Genomic DNA, 17,588 nt, shown 5'->3' with positions numbered 1-17,588 from the left:
CCATTCTCCTGCCTCAACCTCCCAAGTAGCTGGGACTACAGGCGCCTGCCACCACACCCGGCTAATTGTTTTTTGTATTTTTAGTGGAGATGGGGTTTCACCGTATTAGCCAGGATGGTCTCGATCTCCTGGCCTCGTGATCCACCGGCCTCAGCTTCCCAAAGTGCTGGGATTACAGGCGTGAGCCACCACGCTCGGCCCCATCCACTGTTTTTTAAAGGTTCTACAATGTTTCATCGTTGCCATTAATGGTTATCTTTTTATTGCTACCAGACATACTTAACTAAGCCTGTTCCTCCTTCTCTTCTGTCTCTCCTTTCTCAAATATTTATAGAATATTTATTGATTTATTTTATTAGGTGCTGTTGGGTAGGTTAAGAAAAATTTAGTCATCCTTTACCTACCAAAGTTAATATTTATATATTTTTTTGAGACGGAGTTTCGCTCTTGTGCCCAGGCTGGAGTGCAAGGGCTCAATCTTGGCTCACTGCAACCTCTGCCTCCCGGATTCAAGCGATTCTCCTGCCTCAGCCTCCTGAGTAGCTGGGATTACAGGCTTGTGCCACCATGCCTGGCTAATTTTGTATTTTTAGTAGAGACAGGGTTTCTCCACGTTGGTCAGGCTGATCTCGAACTCCCAACCTCAGGTGATCCGCCTACCTCAACCTCCCAAAGTGCTGGGATTACAGGCGTGAGCCACTGCGCCCGGCTCAAAGTTAATATTTTTGTTAATTTTAATGACAAAACTAATTTTTTATCAGGTAAAGGAATCCAAAGATGTACACAAGCTAACGATCATTCCCTAGAGGTACAGAATCCTCTAAAAGAGGTCTCCATTCTTCTTCCTCATATCTTAGAGATAACCAATGTTAAGAGTTTAATGAGTGCCCTTCCACAGTTTTCTTCAAGACATGTCAAATATACCCACATACAGTTTTGTTTTTTTTTTTTTGAGACAGAGTCTCGCTCTCTGGCCCAGACTGAAGTGCAGTGATGCGATCTCGACTTACTACCACCTCTGCCTCCCTGGTTCAAGTGATTCCCATGCCCCAGCCTCCCGAGCAGCTGGGAGTACAGGTGCACGCCACCATGCCTAGCTAATTTTTGTTGCTGTTGTTGTTTTGTGAGACACAGTCTCACTCTCTCACTCAGGCTGGAGTGCAGTGGCATGATCTCAGTTCACTGCAACCTCCCTCTCCCAGGTTCAAGTGATTCTCGTGCCTCAGCCTCCCAAGTAGCAGGGATTACAGGCACATGCACCACACCTGGCTAATTTTTTTTTTTTTTTTTTTCAGTAGAGACATGTTCTGTGTGGGGAGGGCACAGGTAAAAGCAAACACACAGCACTCACACACAAGTGCAGATTGTAAACTACTTTAGGTTCATTTAAGTATAAAATAGAAGGTGAATTGAGCAAATAGCAGTGAGAAAAAAAAACAATTAGCAAATATACATTCACCAGACGATGGAGGATTCATCACCAGACGGGGAAGCAACAGCTGGGCTTCAGAGTCAGCCACTGGTCCATGCACAGGGAAGGTGAGGTCTCATGGAGCTTCGGCGTAGTCTGGGACCCTGACCTTTTTTTTTTTGAGACGGAGTTTCACTCTTGTTGCCCAGGCTGGAGTGCAATGGCGCGATCTCAGCTCACTGCAACCTCCACCTCCTGGGTTCAAGGGAATCTCCTGTCTCAGTCTCCTGAGCAGCTGGGATTACAGGCGCCAGCAACTACGCCCAGCTAATTTTTGGTATTTTTAGTAGGATGGGGTTTCACTATGTTGGCCAGGCTGGTCTCGAACCTCTGACCTCAGGTGATCCACCCACCTTGGCCTCCCAAAGTGCTGGGATTACAGGTGTGAGCCATCGCACCCAGCCTGACCTTTTTATAGTATTCTTTTTGGCATGAGGCCTAGGCACAAGGGCCTTTTGTCACTAGACTCAAGGAACACGGAAAGGTCAGCCTATTTTCAAGGTTTTGTTTATTGCCTCAAGGCAGATAATGTATTTATCAAGAACAATCAGTATGTCCATCCGTTCCTGAGCAAGTGCCAAGGGACAGATTTCTGGCATGTAACCATTCCTTGTGTTCAAGTCCAATTGAGTTCAAATTTAATATTTAACTTTTCCTCCACAAGACGGGGTTTCACCATGTTGGCCAGGCTGGTCTCGACCTCTTGACTTCAGGGGATCTGTCCACTTTGGCTTCCCAAACTGCTGGGACTACAGGCATGAGCCAGCACATCCGGTGCATACAGAATTTTTGATGAATATGGGCTCGTTCTAAACAAGTTGAAACTTATAATCAACATCCTCTAAGATGAATCACATAGATCTAATGTGTTTTGGTTTATCAGCTGTATCGTATTCCATGGTTTAGAAGTACTAGAAATTAGTCTATCCCATTTTTTTGTTTTTTTTGTTTGTTTTTGAGATGGAGTTTCGCTCTTATTGCCCAGGCTGCACTGTCTCGGCTCACTGCAACCTCCACCTCCCGGGTTCAAGCAATTTTCCTGCCTCAGCCTCCCGAGTAGCTGGGATTACTGACATGCGTGACCACGTCCAGCTAATTTTGTATTTTTAGTAGAGACGGGGTTTCTCCATGTTGGTCAGGCTGGTCTTGAACTCCCGACCTCAGGTGATCCGCCCACCTCGGCCTCCCAAAGTGCTGGGATTATAGGTGTGAGCCACGGCGCCCGGCCTATCCCCCATTTTTTATTCATGGACATGCATATGATTTCCAGTTTTTTCACTAAATACAGTGCCTCAGAACCACCCACACATATCAGAGCAGTCACAGAGCTCCTCCACAGGCCCTTAATCCACAAGCCCAAGGTCAAAGAGCCATGTACAAGACAAAGTTGGAGCAGTTGATTGCAGTGAAAACCCCAGCACTGCTCCAGGAGTTTCCTCCAACGGTGGTGGGGGTCAGCTTAGCTCTTTCAGACAGGAGTACAGGAGTGCATCCAAAGTGTGAGAGCTACAAAGAGGAAAAAGGAGCTCTGAGTGATTTTGACACAGATGATATATTTGTTGATCTTAGATCAGAGATTAGTTGCAATTAGACATCTCTGTTGTTAGGGCTGCTATAGAATCACAGCTACGGTTGCCAGTAAAGCATTCAAGGCAATTAACAGATCAACAAACATGCCCGTTTTCAGGATGTCCCAAGGAATTCCTGCTGCTGGGTGAACCATCACCCCATGGGAACTCACTCCACTGTTTGCAATTCTTGAGCCTTGGTATAACTCAGCTGATCTTCCTACTGCTCTTCTTAGTGATGGTTTCCTGGGTTGGTAGCTGTAGTGTGGAAATATCAGGCTTGCAGTGCTATACAGGAGGCACTCTTGATAAACTTAACACATCTGTTCCCCGCCATGAAGACCTAGTATGTGAAGATGCTATCTGTAATATTCACCAGGGAAGCCAATGACTCTGTCCAATTACAGCCACCATAGAGAGATGTTATGAATAGATTTTTTTTCGTTTTGTTCTGTTTTGTTTTGAGACAGAGTCTCACTCTGTCGCCCAGGCTGGAGTGTGGTGGTGTGGTCTCAGCTCACTGCAACCTCCACCTCCCTGGTTCAAGTGATTCTCCTGCCTCAGCCTCCTGAGTAGCTGGGATTATAGGCGCCTGCCACCATGCCAAGTAATTTTTTGTATTTTTAGTAGGGACAGGGTTTCACCATGTTGACCAGGCTGGTCTCGAACTCCTGATCTCGTGATCTGCCCACCTTGGCCTCCCAAAGCACTGGGATTACAGGCGTGAGCCACCACACCCAGCCGAATAGTTCTATATCTCATCATTCAGCTTTGGGGGGTGTCTACTCAAACCAGGGCAAGCAAAAGGACAACACACAAATCCAGATATGTATTTGTCAATATTATTCTTGATAAGTCATACAGGTGCAATTACTGGTGGTGTCACTACAACGGAAGAACCGATTGGTGCCTCTGTGTAATTGAGAATGAGACAGTCACGTCCGTGCCTAATGGCCACCTGTATTGCTTGAGGACTGGTCTGCTTTGCACAAAATAACTCTTCCATGCACACTTTTGCTCACTGGGGTGTTGCTACTCAGTCAGAGAGCCATCTCAACCATACCTACCTTAACATCAGAGGAACCATTATTAACCACATATGGATTATGTTACACAAACTTCACAGGGAGTTTAACTTCGGTGATGGCACAGTCATGGGCAATGGAATAACTGGAGAATGTCAACTGGGTCCAGAACAGAAAAAGGAGAAATACTATAGAAGGCTAAGTTACTGATGCTATAAGAGGCTTCCTTTTTGAAGGTTATATGCAGTCTCCTTTGTGTCCTGCTCCCCCAAATCCTTTCACAGCCTCTACTTGATCATACTTAATTTTTGCAACTTTGACTCAACAACCAAATGATCACAGGTAATGTCTTAGGAGATTTAGCACTTGTCTGGCCCTGTGTAAAGATGAACTGTTCGATCCTCATCCTGACAACAAATAACCTTTACTTCAAGGTACAATGCAATGAAGCCATTATTTTTACAACCAGTGAAATGGGATCTTATAGAGCAGCAGTCCCCAACCCTTTGGGCAGCAGGGACCAGTTTCATAGAAGACCATTTTTCCACAGCTGGGGGTGGGGGGTTGTTCTGGGATGATTCAAGTGCATTACATTTATTGTGCACTTTATATTATTATTACATTGTAATATATAATAAAATAGTTATACAACTTGCCATAATGTAGAATCAGTGGGAGCCCTGAGCTTGTTTTCCTGCAACTAGACAGTCCCATCTGAGGGGATGGGAGACAGTGACAGATCATTAAGCACTAGATTGTCATAAGGAGTGGCAATCTAGATTCCTTGCATGCACAGAGTTCACTCCTGTGGGAATCTAATGATGCGGCTGATCTGACGAGTGTTGGAGCTCAGGCAATAATGCAAGCAATGGGGAGTGGCTGTGAATACAGATGAAGCTTCACTCACCCACCACCTGCCTCCTGCTGTGCGGCCTGGTTCCTAACAGGCCACAAATGGGGGGTTGGCGACCACCTTCCATTGGCAAAGGGTGATACATATCAACCATTCGGGCCAATAAAACAAATGTGCTCAGAGTAACCAGCTCTGAAAGTTGTTCCCATGTTCAGCAACTGTTTCGTTAAATGCTATTAATGGATAAGTTTTTCCTGGAAGTCTTCCATCAGGATTTTTTTTTTTTTTTTAAGAGACAGAGTCTCACTAGCTCTGTTGTCCAGGCCGGAGTGCAGTGGCGCCATCCTAGCTCACTGCAGCCTCAAATTCCTGGGCTCAAACGATCCTCCCGCCTCAGCCTACTGAGTAGCTAGGACTACAGGCATGCGCCACTACACCTGACTAATTTTTAAAGAGTGTTTGGTAAAGTCCACGTAGCCCAGGCTGGTCTCACACTCCTGGCCTCAGGCAAGATCCTCCATCCCAGTCAGCTAAAGCACTGGGATTACAGGCATGAGCCACCACACTGGATCCCACTGAGATTTTGTTGTTGTTATTAGACAGAGTCCCACTCAGTCACCCAGGATGGAGCGCAGTGGTGTGATCACAGCTCACTATAGCCTCAACCTTCCGGGCTCAGGTGATCCTCCTACCTCAGCTCCCACCAGTAGCTGGTACTACACGCACACACCACCACCACACCCAGCTATTTTTGTATTTTTTTGTAGAGATGGGGTTTCACCATGTTGCCCAGGCTAATCTTGAACTCCTGGGCTCAAATGATCCTCCAGCCTTGGCCTCCCAGAATGCTGAGATTACAGGCGTGAGTCACCGTGCCTGGCTGCCCCATTGAGATCTCACAGGAGGCCCTCACGTGCTTGACTTCTTGTATTATGCTGTTGGACCTAAATCTGATTTCTCTGGAATGCATCAGGCATCTCACAATGAGTCCACTCACTTAAACAGTTTTTTATGGCGTGTCAAGTTACCTTCACTTGCTTTCCTCAGTCTATTAGACTGGTTTCTGGATTTGACCTTCTGGGCAGCCTGGCTTGGAGGGACATTATGCTTTGTAACACCTGCAACTTCACTGGGAGCCAAAGCCACCTGCTGCTTTAAGTAGTATTACTTTTATTGCTATATTACTTTTATTCCTAAAGTGGAACTGCTAGGTCAAAGGAGCTGTGTCATTTAATACACTGCAGTATTGCCTTCCAAAAAAGGTTGTCACAACAATGTATGGGAACGCCTTCTTGATCTCCCAGACAGGATTTCCCCCAATTATAGGTTATCCTGCTTTCCTGTGCCTCCTATTTTTAGCATTTATCATGCTTGTAATTAAATAATTAAGGTTTTAATTTATTTTTAATGTGTGTTTCCTCCCAGAATATAAATTACATAAGGAGAGAAACTTGTTCTTACTCTACCCCAGCATTCCAGACAGTGTATTTCATTTGGCATTCAATTGGTGTTTACTGAATGAACAAATGAAAAATAATCTCAAATAGGTCTGAAGGGAACAGGCAGAGGGAAAATAATATTTTAGAGAGAAACAAAAGTCTTAGCAAACTTGGAATTAGAAATGCCCATTTTAGAATTTGGGGATAGAAGATAAACCCTTTGACTACAGCAAAGGGTTTGTTGTGGAGAATTTTGGAAAATAAGGCTGGAGATGCAGATTTTTTTTTTTTTTTTTTTTTTTTTTTGAGTCAGAGTCTCGCCCTGTTGTCCAGGTTGAGTGCACTGGTGCAGTCATGGCTCACTGCAGCCTCAACCTCCCAGTCTCAAGTGATCCTCCCACCTCAGCCTCCCAAGTAGCTGGGGCTACAGGCACACGTCTCCATGCCCAGCTAATTTTTTGTTGGTGATGGTATTTTTTGTAGAGATGGGGTTTCTCCACATTGCCCAGGCTGGTCTCAAACTCCTAGGCTCAAGTGATCTGCCCACCTCAGTCTCCCAAAGTACTGGGATTACAGGCGTGAGCCACCATACCTGGCCCGGAGAAACAGATTTGAGGCAGACCTTGGCGAGCCATGAATGTGAACATCTACTTGTGAAGCAGCAGGATCCTCATTCATCAGAAATAATCTATTTCCTAAAAGCTGACTGAATACACTGAGATGGCAAGTAGCTTTACCTACCTGGATGGGAGGAAAGAAAAAGCTTGCAGGATGTGGGGACAGAGTGTTCCAAAGGCTTTTAACCTTAACATATGCTTTGCTTAAACAAATACCTGAAACACCTACACTACAAAAATGCATAATCTCATTATTTATTTATTTATTTATTTGAGACAGAATCTCAATCTGTTGCCCAAGCTGGAGTGCAGTGGCACAATCTCGGCTCACTGCAACATCCGCCTCCCAGGTTCTAGTGATTCTCCTGCCTCAGTCTCCTGAGTAGCTGGGATTACAGATGTGCGCCACCATGCTGGCTAATTTTTGTATTTTTTGTAGAGATTGGGTTTCATCATGTTGGCCAGGCTGGTCTTGAACTCCTGACGTTGTGATCCGCCTGCCTGGGTCTCCCAAAGTGCTGGGATTACAGGTGTGAGCTACTGTGCCCAGCCGGCAACTAGTGTTCTCATGGGAGAAGAAGACTTTTTGGAAGACCCTGTCATTGCGTTTGTGAGACTGGCTCCTGCGGTCCTCCTCTCAGAGCCATCTGAGGTTTCTGTTCCTATGACATAAAGAATTAGTTCCAATTATTCTCTCAGTAGGTTCAAAACCAAAAATTTTTATCTACTGAATGAATAAGAATACTGCTTTATGTAATAAAAACTCATTTAAATTTTTAATATTCAGTCATTATACCAAATACTTTGAGTATTAAAGCATAAAGAATTATCTTTCTTTCTGGAACCAAACAATGAAATAAATATCTCTTTAAAAAAAAAAAACTGCATTTGTACCATTATAAGAAGTTTGGCATCATAGGCGATTTGGCCTAGAAAACACTTTGTTGGCCGGGCGCGATGGCTCACGCCTGTAATCCCAGCACTTTGGGAGGCCGAGGCGGGTGGATCACGAGGTCAGGAGTTCGAGACCAGCCTGACCGACATGGTGAAACCCCATCTCTACTAAAAAAAAATACAAAAATTAGCCAGGCGTGTTGGCGGGCACCTGTAATCCCAGCTACTCAGGAGGCTGAGACAGGAGAATCCCTTGAACCCAGGAGGCGGAGGTTGCAGTGAGCCGAGATCGTGCCATTGCACTCCAGCCTGGGCCACAGAGCAAGACTCCGTCTCAAAAAAAAAAAAAAAAAAGAAAAAAGAAAGAAAAAAAGAAAACACTTTGTCATTTTAGAGGTGTTATCCAACGTTCTGCGCAGGCACTGGAGTCAGAGAAAATGGAGTTGAATCCTTTCTGTGCCACTCTTTGAGGAGAATCTCACCATTTATTATGCACTGTAGAATACAACAATAAAATACAGCCATGTACCACATAGCAACATCTTGGTAAACAACAGACTGCATATATGATGGTGGTCATCCAGTAAGCTAAGGTTAATTTATTATCATTCCTTTTTTTTTTTTTTTTTTGAGATGTAGTCTTACTCTGTAACCCAGGCTAGTGTGCAATGGCACCATCTTGGCTCACTGCAACCTCCGCCTCCTGGGTTCAAGCGATTCTCCTGCCTCAGCCTCCAAAGTAACTGGGATTACAGGCACCCACCACATCCGGCTAATTTTTTGTATTTTTAGTAAAGATGGGGTTTCACCATGTTGGCCAGGCTGATCTCAAACTCCTGACCTCAAGTGATCTGCCCGCCTCGGCCTCCCAAAGTGCTGGGATCATAGGCCTGAGCCACTGTGCCCGGCCTTGTTTGCTTTTTTAACAGATAACAGTGTGCTCATAGAAACTGCTTTGACATGACTGCAATCATGTGCTTCATAGAAACTTAATTAGATTATACCACTAGAGTCTTCAGATTTTTATACTTTTTTTTTTTTTGAAACGGAGTCTCACTCTGTCACCAGGCTGGAGTGCAGTGCCGCAATCTCAGCTCACTGCAACCTCCGCTTCCCAGGTTCAAGCGATTCTCCTGCCTCAGCCTCCCGAGTAGCTGGGATTACAAGTCTGCACTACCATGCCCAACAAATTTTTGCATTTTTAGTAGAGACGGGGTTTCACCACGTTGGCTAGGATAGTTTCACCAGGATCTCTTGGCCTCATGATCAGCCTGCCTTGGCCTCCCGAAGTGCTGGGATTACAGGTGTGAGCCACTGTGCCCAGCCTATACTTCCCTTTTTGAATACCATTTGGTGTTTTGAAGAATTAACAGCTTTGTGAACGTGGCAGTGCTTGTGATTCAGGCTTCCACTGAGACCAAGGGGAGAACCTGGTTGCAGGACAAACAAATGGACAGCGTGTGGCAGTGTTTAAATGCTCTTCTGAAAGCTGATACGACAGCTCTCTGTGCACTGATTGCGTATGCATCCCAAGATTATATTATTGTTTTCTATTGCTATGTGTCACACTTTGCCAAACAGGATGTGGAAAATGAATAAGCAGTTTTCTTAGGCACTTCTTAACAGACAATTGGTCAAAATGAACTCCATTGCTTAAGAAACACATAAACACCATTTAGACACTGAATATAGCTATATGTATGGTTGTTACTATGGGGAATCTTGTTTTGCCAATTTTCTTTGAAAATTCTGGCAGACCAAGGTTCTTTTTGTTTATATAATACTTGAAAAATAAAAATGAACAAGCTAACAAACTACCAAGTTTTCACTTACAAAAATATAGTTGCATACAGAAAATGTGACTGTGAATTAATTTTTCTAGGACTTTTAAACTATATGCACTCTTTGCATGAAAGAGAACCAATCTATCAATTACAAACTCACAGAATTTTACAGATTTTTTTTTTCCTACACAGCACATAAAACAGAAGGAATTTGAAGCCACCCTCCAAACACAGGGGAAGGAGGCTGTGTGTATATCCTCATTGTCTTTCACGTTCTCAGGTGGTTCCACTCAGTGACTGAAATCCTTAAGCGTTGTATTAGTCTGCTTGGGCTACCGTAACAGCAGCCTAAACTGTTGTTAAGCCACTCAGACTTAAACAACAGAAATTTATTTCCTTATAGTTCTGGAGGCTGGAAGTTCAAGGTGCCGGCAAGGTTGGTTTCTGGTGAGACCTCTCTCCCTGTCTTGCAGATGGCTGCCTCCTCCCTGTGTCCTCATAGAGCCTGTCCTCTGCTTTTTACACTTCTGGTGTCATATTCCTTTTTTTTTTTTTTTTTTTTTTTGAGACAGAGTCTCGCTCTAATGCCCAGGCTGGAGTGCAGTGGCCCGATCTCGGCTCACTGCAACCTCTGCCTCCCAGGTTCAAGCAATTCTCCTGCCTCAGCCTCCTGAGTAGCTGGGACTACAGGCGCCCGCCATCATGCCTGGCTAATTTTTGTATTTTTAGTAGAGACAGGGTTTCACCATACTGGCCAGGCTGGTCTCAAACTCCTGACCTTGTCGTCTGCCTGCCTCGGCCTCCCAAAGTGCTAGGATTACAGGCGTGAGCCACTGCACCTGGCCTCTTCCTCGTCTTATAAGGACACCAGTCCTATTAGATTAGGGCTCCACCCTCATGACCTCATTTGACCTTAACGATTATTTCTTTAAAGCACCTATTTCCAAATATAGTCACTTTAGGGATTAGGGCTTCAAAATATGAATCTGAGGGAGATCAATTCAGTAAATAGCAGTAGTCATTAACAGACAATATATACAAAGATAATTTCGTGATTACTGTCCTTATGCATAAACATCCTCAGTGTTCCACTGCTTTTATCCAAATTTACTATCACAAAGACTTTGCTCTGAGAAAAATGTGCTTTTTTTTTTTTTTTTTTTTTTTTTTGAGACAGAGTCTCGCTCTGTCACCCAGGCTGGAGTGCAGTGGTGCAATCTCGGCTCACTGCAACCTCCGCCTCCCGGGTTCACGCCTTCTCCTGCCTCAATCTCCCGATAGCTGGGACTACAGGCGCCCGCCACCATGCCCAGCTAATTTTTTGTATTTTTAGTAGAGACGGGGTTTCACCATGTTAGCCAGGATAGTCTCAGTCTCCTGACCTCGTGATCCACCTGCCTCAGCCTCCCAAAGTGCTGGGATTACAGGCATGAGCCACCACGCCCAGCAGATTTCTTTTTTTTTTTTTTTTTTTTGAGATGGAGTCTTGCTCTGTTGCCCAGCCTGGAGTGCAGTGTTATGATTTTGGCTCACTGCAACCTCTGTCTACCATGTTCAAGCGATTCTCCCACCTCTGCCTCCCATGTAGCTGGGATCACAGGCACACACCATCACACCTAGCTACTTTTTGTATTTTTAGTAGAAATGTGGTTTCACCATGTTGGCCAGAATGGTCCCGAACTCCTGACCTCAAGTGATCCTCCTGCCTCGGCCTCCCAAAGTGCTGGGATTACAGGTGTGAGCCACTGTGCCCGGCCAAAAATGTGATTTCTTATTTCCCACATTGCCAATTCCATTTCAATTAACTATAATAGCTATGTCTATTGAGCACTCAAGTGTATTCTAGAAACTGTTCCTGATTCTGGGAATATATCCATGAATGAACTATAGTCCCTGTTATTAAGTGATTTGTAGTCTGACTAAACCATTAGAAATTTAAAAAAATGGCTACTTTCAAAGACATCTTGGAGTTCAGGAGTCCCACACTGTGAACCATATTACCTAATAATCCAACCTGCTTGTAATTCACTTATTTAACCAATATTTACTGAGTGCCAACTTTGAGCCTAAGATACAGCAGTAAACAAATGGATAAAGTCCCTGTCCTCGTGAAACTTGTATTCTAATGGAAGAAACAGAAAACAAACAGATATAGGATGCAATATCAGGTGGGATAAATACTCTGAATTCAAACAAAAGTATACGTACTCAGGGTTCTCCAAAGAGACACAGCCAATCGGATACATAGATATATAAGAGAGGGTTTATTAGTTAGAAAGGGCTCACATGATTACAGAGGCTGAGAAGCCCCACAACAGATTGTCTGCAAGCTGGAAAACCAGGGATACTGGTAGCATGGCTCAGTCCAAGTCCCAAAGCCTCAGAATCAGGAAAGCTGATGATATAACTCTTAGCCCAAAGGCCTTAGAACCCCAGCGGTGACGGAAAGGCTGTAGGTCCTGGAGTCCTGAGACCCAACAGCCTGGGATCCTGAAATCCAAGGGCAGGAATGGAAGCATGTATTCCAGCTCCAAGAGAGTAAGACCAATTTGCCTTTCTTCCGTTTTTGTTCCAAGCCAACTGCAGGTTGAGGGCGGATGGTTCCCTCTTAGTCCATTCAGTCATATATCAATCTCTTCTGGAAATACCCTCACAGACACACTAACAAATAATGCCTTTCCAGTTCTCTAGGTATTCTTTAATCCAGTCAAGCTGACACCTAAAATTAACCATCACAAAAGTTAAGGAGAAAGAAGACAATTTGTAGGGGAGGCTGCTATGCAAGACAGTGTGTGAAGGAAGGGCTCTCTGAAGAGGTTAACATCTGAGCAGAGACTTGAATGAAGTGAAGAAGTGAGCCATGTGGGTATGGGGGATACAACTTCCAGGTAGTGAAGACAAGTGTGGTGTGTATCAGGGTCAGCAAAGAAGCCATGTGACAGAGAAGGGTGAGCCAGGGAGAGAGGGATAAGTGATCTAACTCCTGAGGAGGTGGCCAGGAGCTACAGCATGAGGATCTCCTAGGATTTTATTCTGCAAGGTGAAAAGCCATTGTATTAGTCTGTTCACAAACCCGAGACTAGGCAATTTACAAAAGAAAGAGAGATTTAATGGACTTACAGTTCCACATGGCTGGGGAGGCCTCACAATCATGGCGAAAGGCAATGAGGAGCAAGTAACGTCTTACGTGGATGGCAGGCAAAGACAAAGAGAGCTTGTGCAGAGAAACTCCCCCTTATAGAGCCATCAGATCCTGTTAGACTTATTCACTATCACAAGAACAGCACGGGAAAGACCTGTCCCCATGATTCAGTTACCTCCCACTGGGTCCCTCCCACAACGCATGGGAATTCAGGATGAGATTTGGGTGGGGACACAACCAAACCCTATCATTCCACCCATGGCCCCTCCCAAGTTTCATGTCCTCACATTTCAAAACCAATCACACCATCCCAACAGTCCCTCAAAGTCTTAAATGATTTCAGCATTAACTCAAAAGTCCACAGTCTAATGTCTCATCTGAGACAAGGCAAGTCCTTTCCATCTATGAGCCTGTAAAATCCACAGCAAGTTAGTTACTTCCTAGATACAATGGGGGTACAGGCATTGGGTAAAATACAGCCATTCCAAATGGGATAAATTGGTCAAAACAAATAGGCTACAGGCCCCATGAGAGTCCAAAATCCAGTGGGGCAGTCAAATCCTAAAGCTCCAAAATGATCTCCTTTGACTCCACATCTCATATCCAGGTCACGCAGATGGAAGGGGTGGGTTCCCATGGTCTTGGGCAGCTCTGCCCCTGTACCTTTGCAGGGTACAGCCTCCCTCTCAGCTGCTTTCACGGGCTGGCATTGAGTGTCTGCAGCTTTTCCAGGTACACGGTGCAAGCTGTCAGTGGATCTACCATTCTGGGGTCTGGAGGACCTCTTCTCACAGCTCCACTAGGTGGTGCCCCAGTAGGGACTCTGTGTGGGGTCTCTGACCCCACATTTCCCTTCTGCACTGCCCTGGCAGAGGATCTCCATGAGGGCCCTGCCCCTGCAGCAAACTTCTGCCTGGGCATCCAGGCATTTCCACACATCCTCTTTAATCTAGGCGAAGGTTTCCAAACCCCAATTCTTGACTTCTGTGTACTCGCAGTCTCAACACCACATGGAAGCTGTCAAAGCTTGGGGCTTGCACTCCCTGAAGCTATATAACCCAAGCTCTATGTTGCCTCCTGTCAGTCATGGTTGGGAGTGGCTGGGATGCAGGGCACCAAGTCCCTAGGCTGCACACAGCATGAGGACCCTGGGCCTGGCCAACAAAACCATTTTTTCCTGATACCTCTGGGCCTGTGATGGGAGGGGTTGCCATAAAGACCTCTGACATGCCCTGGAGACATTTTCCCCATTGTCTTGGGAATTGGCATTTGGCTCCTGTTACTCATGCAAATTTCTGCAGCCAGCTTGAATTTCTCCTCAGAAAATGGGAATTTTTCTTTTCTATCACATTGTCAAGCTGCAAATTTTCTGAACTTTTATGCTCTGCTTCCCTTATAAAACTGAATGTCTTTAACAGTACCCAAGTCACCTCTTGAATGCTTTGCTGCTTAGAAATTTCTCCTGCCAGATACTCTAAATCATCTCTCTGAAGTTCAAAGTTCTATGAATATCTAGTGCAGGGGCAAAATGCCGCCAGTATCTTTGCTAAAACATAACAAGAGTCATCTTTGCTCCAGTTCCCAACAAGTTCCTCATTTCCATCTGAGACCACCTCAGTCTACGGACTTTATTGTCCACAGTGCTATCAGCATTTTGGGCAATGCCATTCAACAAGTCTCTAGGAAGTTCCAAACTTTCCCACATTTGCCTGTCTTCTTCTGAGCCCTCCAAACTGTTCCAAACCCTGCCTGTTACCCAGTTCCAAAGTCATGTACCCATTTTTGAGTATCTGCAGCAGCACCCCACTCTACTGGTACCAATTTAGCCACTGAAGTAGCTGGAGAACAGAAGTAATAGACTCTGGTTTACATTGTAAAAGCTTCTCTGTGGCTGCTGTGTGAAGAAAATATATGAGAATGAAGCCCCAAGATGAAGCAGGGACACAGTTGCAGTGGTTAGAGTAAGAAATGCTGCTGGCTGGCACTGAAGTGATAGCCTGGAGGTTTGTGTGTGCACATGCATGTGTACGTGTTTAGCGATAGTAGGCCCAACAGATACTGTAATCCACACTATTTTTTTTTTTTGAGACAGAGTCTCACCTGTTCCCTAGACTAGAATGCAGTGGCACAATCTTGACTCACTACAACCTCCACCTCCCAGGTTCAAACGATTCTTGTGCTTCAGCCTCCCGAGTAGTTGGAACTACAGGTGTGTGCCACCATGCCCAGCTATATTTTTTGTATTTTTAGTAGAGATGGGGTTTTGCCACATTGGCCAGGCTGGTCTTGAACTCCTGGCCTCAAGCGATCCTCCCACCTTAGCCTCCCAAAAGTGCTGAGCCACCACACCTGGCCGCAAATGATTTTTAATCATGAAATGACACATACATTTAAAAAACCCAATACCTATAATATTCCTGGCTAGTACTCTTCAAATCTATATCATCAAAAACAAAGAAAGTATGTGAAACTGACACAGCCAAGGGGAGACTAAGGAGACATAACAATTAACTGTAATGTGGTATTCTGGAGGGGATCCTGGAACAGAAAAAGAAATTAGTCAAAAAACAAAAGAAATCTGAATAAAATGTGGATGTCAGTTAATAATAATGTATCATATTCGTCCAGTAATTGTAACAAATATACCACAATAATGAAAGCCATTAATTATAGGGAAAATGGAGGGGTTAATATGGGTGGCTGGCTTTTGCTATTTCTAGCAGCTCCATTTTATCTACAAAAGACAAACATTCATTAAGTCCCAAAAAGGTAAAGAATGACAAATTAAGCATGTATCTTATTAATAAGAGTAATATAAAGATGCTCACTCATATTTATAAATATTTGACAATCATGTTAAGGCCAGAAAAGATAAAAAAGAGTAGGGGCAAAAAACGCAAAGAGAAAGGGGTTAATATCTTTTCTCCCGCAGTCATTAGCTATTAAAAGAGGATGTTTGTTTAAAGCCGCTCAGAGCTGGTAAACTAATGTTAAGTCACTAACAGGAATTTAAAAGGTTTCATTAAGAACTGCCTGCACTAGATTCCTCCACCCTGAGACATTAAACAATCACGATAAACCTCCCGAGTGGTAAGAACGTGTCCATTTAAAAATAGGCTATAGATTGTATTATGCAGTTTTATCTACTAATCGGCTAATGCCCCGCCAAAAACAAACAAAAAAACCCAAAGGGATATAAGTTTCATCCATCAAAGGAAACAACAGTCATCTTGGTTCCCATCCCACTCATATACTGCCGCCGTACATGTAAATCAGATGAACCTGTGCGTATCTCTTAACGACATGTGACCCACCTTTTTAACTGAAGTGAAAGGAGGTTCTGCTCCGCGACCTCTTCCTGGATCTCTCCCTCCACCCTCTGTGTTCTTTCGGGTGCACCATAGGGTCAAAGCCGCAGCAACGCCGTCTCTGTGTGATCGCATGTGCCCTTCTGTAGCACGACCTTCCCCCGAGAGTGACCAGCTACCGGACAGGCACCAAGGAGGGGTACCGAGCACCTCCCGGACCGGCGGCTGCAGGATCGCGAGCGCCTCCGCTAAGGAGACCGCACGTTGCGCCTGTGCTTCCTGCGGTGGCGCCTTCTGCAAGGAGACCTCGACCCTGCTCCCTCTCCGGGGCTGGATCTGACTCCTTGACGGTGATTCCAGACGCGAGACCCAAACTGACGGCTTCTAGAAGAGGGGCGAGTCCGGCCACAAGTCTTTCACGTAGCTAAGTCATCGTTGCTTCCGGCTTCTTACCGTCCTCCCCTTTGTAAACGGTCACCTCCCGAAAACCCAGGTTCTCCTCCAACAGTGGTTCTCAAGCGAGGCGATCTGCCCCGGGAGGGGATATTTGGCAAAGTCTGGGGGCATTTTTGGTTCACTGGGGCTGCTACTTGCATCCACTGGGTAGGGCGGTGGATGCAGCTACACAACCTACGAATCACGGGACAGCACCTTCCCCAACCCAGACAGAATTAGCCGGCCCAAAACCTCAGTAGTGCCCAGGCTGAGAAACCCTGCCTTAAACAAACAGCAAAGAAAGGCCAAGTCCCATAAGTGGGTCACTGCGCCGAGACTGGGGTCCACGGGACACCTCAGCCACGCCAAGCCGGGAAGTCCCCGCCTCCTGGAGCTGAACCCGCCCCTCTCCCAGAGGTGGAGCTGCGGGGGGCGGGAACAGGCACGGAGAAAATAAACAAGACTAAAAAGTCCTGAGTAGCGCTGTGTGGCTGCAAACCTGAACCCACCTTTTGCACCACGCGGGACCCGGCACTCTTCCTGCCACCCACACCTGAGAGGGCTGCGGGGCCGACCCCAGTACTAGAAAACACTCGTCGCCTCACTCAAGACGGGTACAAAGGCCAACGGACGCCTTCCTTTAGAAAGCTCAGCACACAGTAACTTCCCACGCCTACTCTCAAAGGGCGTACTCCAAACTAGCACTTCCGACGTCCAGCTGTGAACCCAGAGCGGTTGAGAGCCCCTGCGCCGAACGCCAGGGCATGCGCAGACGCGTTGGTGTGGTGGGCGTGGCTCCCTCTGGACCCCCGGCGCCCCGCCCTCCGCCCCGTGTCCGCATGCGCGGCTGAGCCGCGGGGGTGGTACTGCCGCATCCGGGTGTCTGGAGGCCGTGGCCGTTTTGTTTTCTTGGCTGAAACCGGGGGAGTGAGGCGGGCCGGCGCGGCGCGACACCGGGCTCCGGAACCACTGCACGACGGGGCTGGACGTAAGTGCCGGGCGGGGAGTGGGGGCAAGAGAGTAGCGGCCGCAGGCTGGAGAGGCCTCGGAGC

The 17,588-nt window shown here is 46.0% G+C and overlaps 1 protein-coding gene and 1 long non-coding RNA gene across 2 annotated transcripts in view; one reads left to right on the top strand and one right to left on the bottom strand.

The window, feature by feature from the left end:
- Positions 1 to 1,358: 1,358 nt before the first annotated feature.
- Positions 1,359 to 17,310, bottom strand: LOC134738850 (uncharacterized). Its single transcript, XR_010125001.1, has 2 exons — positions 16,108 to 17,310; positions 1,359 to 2,977 (listed from the first exon to the last, which is right to left on the bottom strand). It is a non-coding gene; the product is annotated as an uncharacterized LOC134738850 (long non-coding RNA).
- Positions 8,916 to 17,588, top strand: part of TMEM50A (transmembrane protein 50A) — a 37,193-nt gene continuing 28,520 nt past the window's right edge. Inside the window, exon 1 of the mRNA XM_054499879.2 lies at positions 8,916 to 17,524. The gene's annotated coding sequence lies outside the window, so the exon portion shown is untranslated. The remainder of the gene's footprint in view (positions 17,525 to 17,588) is intronic.

Source organism: Pongo pygmaeus, chromosome 1 (genome assembly GCF_028885625.2).
Source record: "Pongo pygmaeus isolate AG05252 chromosome 1, NHGRI_mPonPyg2-v2.0_pri, whole genome shotgun sequence".
In the NCBI taxonomy this organism is placed as follows: Eukaryota; Metazoa; Chordata; class Mammalia; order Primates; family Hominidae; genus Pongo; species Pongo pygmaeus.
Note: the sequence above shows the minus strand (reverse complement) of the source record. Positions and strands in the feature narration are given on the sequence as shown.